Source organism: Palaemon carinicauda, chromosome 43 (assembly GCF_036898095.1).
Source record: "Palaemon carinicauda isolate YSFRI2023 chromosome 43, ASM3689809v2, whole genome shotgun sequence".
Taxonomy (NCBI): Eukaryota; Metazoa; Arthropoda; class Malacostraca; order Decapoda; family Palaemonidae; genus Palaemon; species Palaemon carinicauda.
Window position 1 is genome coordinate 34,738,362 of NC_090767.1, and position 10,000 is coordinate 34,748,361.

A 10,000-nucleotide genomic window follows, 5' to 3' on the forward strand; every position below is an offset into this window, starting at 1 on the left:
TCTCTGGCAAAACAGAATTATATTCGTGTATAAAGAAAATTTCCATAATTTCAACAGTTTTCTTTCATAAAAATAGTATCTCTAATAAAAGTAAACTTCAAATACTGTTGCCAGCCATCACGGTAAATAAAGTTCACAGAAACCTATATAGTTCATTGAAAGTACATTGTACTCACCTCCTAATTCACCTTTGATACACAAGAGCTATCCTCAGGGTAGAACGCACTCTCTAAGGTTTGGTATATTTCATATAGTTTTTTTTTCACTTTTTGGGAGGCACTTGTTCCTGGTTCATCACTGTTACCTGCAGTAAGGTTCTGAAATGCAAAGTAGGTTAAGTCTAAATAACTTATGACGGATAAGCAGTGCAACTTCTTATGTAAAATGTATTTTTTTTTGCCAGCGTGATAAGGCATTCAGACGCATCATCACTCTGCTCAGTGATAAGGGCAAGATGTACTTGTAATTCTCAATTTACTTTTTGTCATCAATAGTACGCTTTGACTAAATGGTTTGAGAGAAAGACAATATGATTTTTGCTCTTTTTTCATTATTAGCTTTTTTTTTAAGAGATGAAAGAGCTTTAGTCTAACTGCTATCTGTTATCGCATACCCAGCGCATATTGTCTTCTGAGTCTGGGCACCTGCATTTTCTAACCTTTCTATTTCCCTAAAGAATATTAAGTACACCAACAAGCCATGGCCACTCTACAAATAATGAATGTTAAGCTTTTTAACTGAATTTTTTCAGAATAACCAGGGGTTGCAGGAATCTTTATTACCCTATATTACCGGTACCAGAATCTGTCTTCCCACACAGGAACCTTTGTCATTCCCGTTGTATATATTCAGGTTTTCTTCTTGGTGTTATTGGAACATGCCAAAGAATCAGAAACTCTAACTTCATACAAGATTATTCAAATTTGATTATGGTTTCATCGGAACAGACAAAAGAAGTGGGACATTAATGTGTGAGTCTCTATAGAAAGGGTTTACTATTTTTTTCATAAATTAATAGCACTCAATTTCCTAATTTCTCCTGCGAGTTACAACTGCAGTATCCTACCCCTCCTTTTCCCTTCCATCTCCACTTCGGTGTTTGACAGTAGAATGTTCCTTTTACATCACAGCAATTTTCCCAAATAAATTTTATTGATTCCACGTTTTTAGTATATTCTGGTATTCAAAGTGAGTTTATAATAACATGTTTTTTCTCATACATACTGGAATTCATCCTAATTGTGGTTGAAATATCTGAAAAGTTACATAACTATGCAGTGTGAGTCAAAAAAGAAGCTTCTGTCATTGACATAAATGGGTGTTATTAAAATTATATTTACCATCACGACACTTTATATATTAATTCGTTAATATTATTTATTAACAAAACCTGTATGTGAGGGAGAAATGTAGGTTAGTGAATAAGTTTCAATTAGTAATACTTAGTAATTACTTGAAAACAATGATGGTATTCGGACAAAAATACTTCAGACGATTCAGCTATTAGGAAACTTTTCCAAGCTAAAAGGGCACCCCTCCGAGTGAGTTAATTGCACCCTATTAAAAAATCTTTGGGTAGTCTACTTTGCCTATTAAAAAAATAAAAATCAATACTATGAATATTTATGTAAACACCTTGTGATAGAAATATTGTATATATGATACAAGTAAATGATGTGACGGAAATGACAAATTTATAAAACAAATAATGCAACTACAAGACGGCGCAAATCTGCGTCAATAAGCAAATGAGTATATGTAAGATTATATGTAGGCATATGCTCTCCATTGGTAGGGATGGAACTATTCTGGACTCATGCATCCCATGCTGATGCAGGACGAGTCGCCCAGTCTGTATCCAGCTCTTGTAGGAGATGCATTGTCTTAAATTATACTCCTTATAGAACAACCTATATCTCATTGATATACTCCAGTCCTAAACTTCGAACATGGCACAGTTACGCGAATAGGCTCAGGGGATGGCCGACAATAACCAGAGGGATATCCGTGTTTAAGAAATATGTTTTCATAGCTGGACGCGTGCTACCCTTTTGTTACGACATTACATGTGGTCCAGATTGCAACAGTAATTTATTCTAAAAGCTTCTATGGTGAGATCAAAGTAGACATTTTTGAGGAAGGCAATAAAGACGCAGAATTGTTAAACGAAAGCCCTGTATGGAAATGACCACTGCCAACGGTAATTAACTCCACCATTACAAGGGTATATAAACTTCAAGAAGAGATTTTCCAGGGGAGATAGGACATGACATAAGACAGGAGAGGAACCATGTCCGAAGGAAATGAGAACCAAGTCCTAATGAGATAAGAAGCAGAGAATGCCAGAAGTCTGATAGAGCCAGATTCTAACCTTCCTTTCAGACAACAAACACCTATCTCCAAAATCCTGTTATGACTAAGAAACAAATTGAAGCATCCACCCCTCACTGCTTGTGACGAAAAGAAGCCCACACTGCCTGCAGCCGGCCTTAGTTCAGTACTAATGTCGAATTCTTTGAAAAAAAACTTTGGATGTTCCATATTTAGGCCACCCTTTCTGTGACGTCTTTGAGTCCAGTCATGGTGCCCGTTTCATATTAACCTTAAGCCACCCTTCTTCAGTGTTTTTAAGGTTGAAGTCTCCGTACCAGTATCGTCTCAGAAGCTGCAGAAAACTATTCGTTAAGTATTTCTACCCTTCTTACTGTTCCCCTTTTCTTATTGATGTTTTGATTGATTTCATTTGTCACTTGAAGTAAACGAATTAGTAACATCGATTTTCTTTATATAAGTTTGTAAATAATCGTTGTATATTTTCTTGGGTTTCTTTTTATATTCATTTTACATATTTCAATGGCTGTTGTTGGAAACCTTTATTTTAATTATTCTAAGAGCCAGTGTCGAGGGTAAAATAGTAATAGTGGGCGACCTAGTAGGATTTTCGACAACGTATCCAATTGAAACAGGGAGAATATAGAAAACAGAAGAATGATTGATATTACAAAAGATTTGATATCTTCAGGTAAACTTGTTGGTCATGATGGTGATGTTCTCCGTTAGCATGTTTTTAGTAGAGAGCAGGGAATGTATGAGAGACATGAAAGATCAGCTGAAAGAGAAAAAAAGATGAAAGACAGCGAGAAAAAAAATATAAACAGAGTAAGCAGGAGTTAGAAATAGCTCATTTAAAACAAAATCTGCAGGTAGGAGACCAGTAAGTAAACCATCAGGTAGCAGTCTAGATAGTAATTCTTCATGGAATGATGATTCTGTTAATTTAGGTATGGGTGCAGTGTTGATATTAATTCCAAAATTTGATGACGAAGATGTAACAAAATATTTCATGTCCTTTGAAAAGTTAATGAACAGAGTAAGTTGTCCAACCAAAAAGTGGACTTTTTATTCACTATCAGTTTTAAGTGGAAGGACACTTTCTGTGTATAGTTGCATGTCTGAGGATAAAAGTGAGGAATTTGATACAAATAAAGAAACGGTTTTTAGTGCATACAGGTTAGTACCAGAGGCATACCATAAAAAATTTAGAAGTTGGAGAAGGGATGAGTGTAACACGCGTGTGGAATACAGAAAGAAGTTAGAAAGATCGTTTTGTGAATTTTTAACTTCTGCTGAAGTAGATACTTTTGATGATCTCAAGAACTTAGTTTTGTTAGAAAACTTCAAAGATAACATATCTCCAGACATTAAGCTATATATAGAAGATACACCGTGAAAAGTCGTTTACAGATGCAACAAGGTTGGTTGATGAGTACAGTCTTACTCACAGTTTAAATGATATCATAAAGAAAAATAATCCTTCTTCTAGTAAGATGCAACATAGTATCAGTAGTTTTAGCAAGAGTAATACAGATAAATATGATTATTATTATTATTATTATTATTATTATTATTATTATTATTATTACTAGCTAAGCTACAACCCTAGTTGGAAAAGCAAGATACTATAAGCCCAAGGGCTCCAATAGGGAAAAATAGCCCAGTAAGTAAAGGAAATAAGGAAATAAATAAATGATGAGAATAAATTAACAATAAATCATTCTGAAAACAGTAACAGCGTCAAAACAGATAGGTCCTATATAAACTATTAACAACGTCAAAAACAGATATAGTGGGGCAGCATAGCTAACATATTGTGCATTTTGTGATACAAGCACTAAATTTGGCACAAATGCACATTGACATATGGCGAACATTTTCAGATATTGAGCCACTCGGAATTCTCTATTCATGTCCGCCATATTGTAATTCAAAATATTCACCATTTGAAATCTACTTTTGTGCTTATCTGTGGATCTAAAATTGCTATTGACTCGATTCTGGTGCCTAAATGTAGGTTTTGGGGGGCAAGGAATCCGATGGTTATAATCTGCATTGCGTATTTTTTTACCACTGAGACGCCATATTTGATTTCAAAATGGCCGCAATTTGAAATCTTCATTTATGATTATCAGTGGGTCTAATGCTGCTTTTGACTCGATTCTGGTGTCTAACTTTATGTTTTGGGGGGCAAGGAATCCAATGATAATAATCTGCATTGTATATCTTTTAGCATTGAGCCGTCATGTTGGATTTCAAAATGGCCGCCATTTAAAATATAGGCTACATTTGCGATTACCTTTGGGTTTAATGGTGCTATTGACTAGATTCTTGTGTCTAATTGTATGATTCGTAGGGGGGCAAGGAATCCAATATTTTAAGGGACAAAGATTCTAATGATAACAAAATACATACCATATTTTTACCTATGGACCGCCACTTTGGATTTCAAAAACCGTGCTTTACATTGCATGGCCGCTTCTCAATTTACGGTTTACATTATATGAGGATCTAATGATTTGATTCTGGTGGTGGTGTGGTGGTAGTAATACACTCTTAAAATTTCCGTGTAAGGAAAACGATCAGTTGGGGCCAAACTCCATTTCGGGTAAAAATGACACAGAATAAGGTATAATAATAAGACCATTTCTCAGTCAGATCTGACCTTTTCTGTGTAAAATCTAACTCTATTCCGAGTCTTTTTTTATCCAGAATGGAGTTTGGCCCCAACTGATCACTATCCGGGTCTGACGCGGAACTTTTAAGAGTGTAATTGTGGTAGCAGTTTTTGAGGCATTTTTGATTACAGAAATGCTATATTGTGTCTTTTCAGGTTCATCGTGATGCATGCATGCCTGTAGACTGACTGTGCTGGTTCTTCTGAAGACAGTTCGATCACCATGTCCAAGAGGTTCACACTAGCTCATGCTGAGCGAACTTCATCAACATCACAACACAACACCACTACTGACTGGAGGTTATGCATCATATGTCAAGAGAACAAGATGGAGACATTGACCAAACCTGAACAATCTAAGAAAAAAGACATTGGTAGTGGATACAGTTCACTCGTAGAGAACTTGATCAAATTCAGTGAACTTGGAGAGCTTCCATGATCACTCCAATTAGAAAGACTTGATGATGGCCATGGCATTGAAGGTGCGATGGTTGCACACGGCACACAATATTATCATACGTGCAAGCTCCAGTACAACTTCACTAAACTACAGAGATCACAGATTAGAGCACTCAGCAAAGAAGGTCAGAGCGATGAGGAACCATCTTTATGCAAACGCATCAGGGCACATTCACGTTCGAGTACAGAGAAGGTTCCAAAAACTTGTTTTTTCTATGGACAACCTGCGGGGACTAATAGTCTTCGGAAAGCTGCAACATTCAAAATTGACAGACGTGTCCGTGCCTGTGCAAACCTTCTTGGTGATACAGTACTGCTTGGCCATCTCAGTGGTGGGGACACGGTTGCGTTGGACGCCCAATATCACCACAGTGCTTGATAGGACTTTACAAATGCGCGTGATCGGTCCAATCAACAGGACCACAGGACTCACATCAAGAGAGAGCAATGTCGGCAGTAGCCTTTGCTGAACTCGTCCTCTACATTGAAGAAACAAGACAAGATGAGGAGACAGCACCAGTATTTAGATTGGCCAATCTTGTCCACCTTTATCAGTCGAGAATGGAACAGCTCGGAGTGCAGCTCGATACGAGAGTCACTCCACACGACTGAAACAGAGACTGATATCTCAGTTTCCTGACATGCGAGCACACACCAAGGGGAGAGACATATTGATGGCATTTGAAGAAGATCTCGGTGCTGCTCTTGACAAAGCCTGCGAATTGAACAGTTATAGTGATGCAGTCCATCTTGCATGTGCTGCACACATTGTTCGCCGTCATATGTTTGGAGTAGCCAAGCCCTTCACAGGATTCCCTGAAGGATGTCAAGAAGAATCTGTGCCACCGTTGCTGCTTGCATTAGTCAGCATGATTCTCGAGGGACCCAGCATCAAGGACCACACGGAAGACACTAACCCTGCAGCAAATACCACAGCTCAGATACTGAAGTTCAACAGGGTCAAACACAAGCGAACTCGTGGCACCAGATCGTCCACCTGTGTTAAGCACAGTGTTGCACAAGAGACCCCACTTCCAACATACATAGGGATGATGTTGCATGCTCATACATGCAAGAAACAATTAGTCGATAGACTTTCACACGATGGCTGAAGCATCTCGTATGACAGAGTGCTCCAGCTCTCAGAATAGATGGGCAACCGTATCTGCAAACAGTTTCACAGAGAACAAGTGGTCTGCCCTCCAAAGTTGGGTGGTGAAGTGTTTACAACTGCCGTTGTAGACAACATAGACCACAAACCCAGTGCAACAACATCAAAAGACTCCTTCCATGGTACCGGTATTTCTTTAATACAACATCCCTCATACACTGGTGAAGTATCATTGTAGCCGGAAAATCTGGAGATGCACGGTCCAAGACTGTCGCCCCTTTGCTGCACTATTATACTGACGTACCCCCATCACTAGCCGCATCAAGGGGTCGCCTGTCCCAGCTGCTAGAGTAGAATCATTGGCTAGAGGAAACTTCCAACAGCAGACTGATGAAGAATACAAATGGCTAGGCAATGTAAAACAGGTCCTAGAAGATAAAACTGGTACAGTAGACAATGAAAACACATTTCTGCCCCACGTTACTGCTCCCACTCTTCATGGAAAGTGCTCACACTGTGGCTATGATCCGCCATTCAATGGACATTGTGAAGAATGCTGTAGAACACCTAAATCCTGGACAGACACCAGTGATCACCTTTAATCACCCACTGTTTGCTTTGGCCAAGCAGATACAGTGGAAGTGGCCAGATAGTTATGGTGAAGACCACATAATGGTGATGTTTGGTGGTCTCCACATCGAGATGGCGGCACTGAAGACAAATTAACACCTTGAATGGGTACCAATCGTAAAAAATATTTCCCAAAATTACACTAATCAAGACACGCTAATGAAATTTTCAGGCATTATTAGCACTATAATAAGGCATATCCTCTGTAAGTTTTATCATCCTAGAGGGAAAATAAAGGATTTTATGAATAAAAATGTGAAAATCGGAGCTAGCGACTTAAATGTTATTTGGTGACCGGTGAGAAACTACTGTCTTGAATTGAAATTCGGTCTGTTATTAAGTTTTGTTTATCCACCTGAAACAAGCACACAAAGTTTTATCAAAGTCGAACAGTAAATAAGCACACAGCAAGAAAAAAAAAACCAGCAATAACTTTAGTGAAAGCCAAGCCGATGATGGAGGGAAACCTAGAAATAAATATTCACCAAAAATTAAAATCTCGATTTAGGGAAAAAACCTTCTTTGTTTTTGTAGGTATTATGTCACTTGATAGCCTAAAACATCTAAATATTATATTACTTAAGGCATAAGAGCAGGACAAGCAAAGAAATACACCCCTCTCCCTAAAAAGAAAAAAACGAGAAATTACGATTTTTGTCTGATGACAGAAATATTGGAGATAATCTCATAGTCACCCCTGAACTAATTTTATTTGATGTAACTGATATTAGAAAACGACTTCAACCAATTTTTAAGAGGTAAACTATAAAAATTGGACAATTACTAATGATATTTCTTATTTTTACTATGAACATAAGGGGGGCGTTGATGACCATGGGGGGCATTATAGAGGCTGGAGATGAATTCTACACATATCACGGCCTTCTGATAGGCAAAAGGAAGACTTTTAGCAAAGAAAAAAAAATTGGCAAAAATCAGCCTTGGAAGGTGGAGCCTACCCTTAGGGACTGGCTGAAAGGAAGTGGTTGGGTGCTAGCACTGGTGCAAGCTGAGATTGCGACAGCGGGGTCAGCAGACTCATTCTTGCGAGCATCTCATGTCTTGCGCACTTGAAGAGCACATCAAGTGACTGCAGCAGCACTGTACATTCTGCAGCACCATGCCAACAACCGCTTCTGTTTGGGAGAAACCAGAGATGCAGAGGACCTTCCTGCATTTGAAGACTGGTGTCACCAGAGACGAGACAACATCCCCCAGTTTCGCTACTGGGCAACTGTGCTGGAACTAGAATTGTTGGTTCAAGTATGTGACTGTTCTCTCAAGCAGGGATCATTTGTGATGTACCTAGATGCTCTGACACAGCTGGTCCCCTGGTTTCACGCACTAGATAATACCCACTATGCTAGGTGGATACCAGTGCACCTGAAGGACATGGTCGAGCTAACTACCAAACACCCAAACATAACCAGAAAATTCAGCGAAGGTCACTTCACAGTTAAAAAGACGCAGGGGGTGTTCTCCTGAATCCTGCCTGACCAGGCACATGAGCAGAATAATGCCTGCATCAAAGGATATGTTGGCGCAGTTGGGCTTACTGACAACCCTAGTGCCCTTTGTCGCTGGATGGTTGCAGGACCAGAAGTTGCTAGGGTGATCGAAGAATTCCAAGACGGGAACCAATACTGTAGACGGCAAACAACAGACACACGCCATCATGATCAGACTCCAAGTGTACAGGCCTCATTTGTGAGAGATGTCTGCTCTCTCATTGGTGTAATAGAGGAGATGGGTAACCCATTCGAGGAGGAGAGCCAGGATCTAGTCGTACTGGATTCAAAGGACATTGCAGGTCCTGCTGCCGTGGAGACCGTGATGAATGCCAAGAAGATTGGCCAAGAGCAGTTCGAGGCTTTCACCAGAAAGTCTGTTGGACGGAACAAAGGCAGTGGACGACCCCATAACTCGTAACAAGCTGAAGTTATTCAGCCTTTCAACTCCAAGAAGCCAGAGCAAAGGTCAGCAAAGCTCACCTCCTTCAAAAATGACCGTGAACTCTTCGCACGCCTGTACATTGGCTGCCAGACGAGGGACGGAAACCTTGAGGAGTTCTTTCGTCATAAGAACCAGGCATGTCTTCCTGCACTGTCCGATGGTGGAAACCTCTTCACTGGTACCAGGAGTGATCTCATCACATGTTTGGAAGAAATCTCCGATGCTAAGACAGATACTCCTGTAACTACCAATATAGTGCTTGATGGAGCAGCTATAGTCCAGATGCTGAAGCCGGCTGCATCAAAGGCCTTTGAAGAGTACGCACATCAGATCTTCATTCCATATATATCTACTAAGCTGCAAACAGTGTCACGCCTGGATCTGATCTGGGATACTTACCTTGCTGATTCACTGAAAGGTAGTACACGTTCAAAGCGGGGACAGGGCGTGCGGAGACGTGTGGCGGCTGCCGCATCCATACCAGGAAACTGGCAAAACTTCCTACGAGTGGACAGCAACAAGACCGAGCTGTTTAAGTTTCTCTCAACAGCTCTCTTGAATTGGTTTGACCAGGAGGACAAGCAATTCGTCATTACTGATGGAGAGGCAGTGCTTAACAAACCACTACTACCAGATCTGACTTCACTCGACCCATGCAACCATGAAGAGGCTCACAGTCGGATATTGCTGCATGCATCTCACGCAGCTAAGCACGGACACCATTCAATAGTCATCCGGAGTGTAGACACCGATGTTGTGGTGCTGGCAGTGTCCTTGGTACAGGAAATGCAACCAGAAGACAAACTATGGCTGGCATTCGGAACAGGCCGAAGTTT

The 10,000-nt window shown here is 40.0% G+C and overlaps 1 protein-coding gene across 1 annotated transcript in view; it reads right to left on the minus strand.

Moving 5' to 3' along the window:
• LOC137633608 (uncharacterized) overlaps positions 1–10,000 on the minus strand; it is a 233,894-nt gene that overhangs the window by 137,402 nt on the left and 86,492 nt on the right. The window contains exon 3 of the mRNA XM_068365873.1: positions 177–317. The gene's annotated coding sequence lies outside the window, so the exon portion shown is untranslated. The remainder of the gene's footprint in view (positions 1–176; positions 318–10,000) is intronic.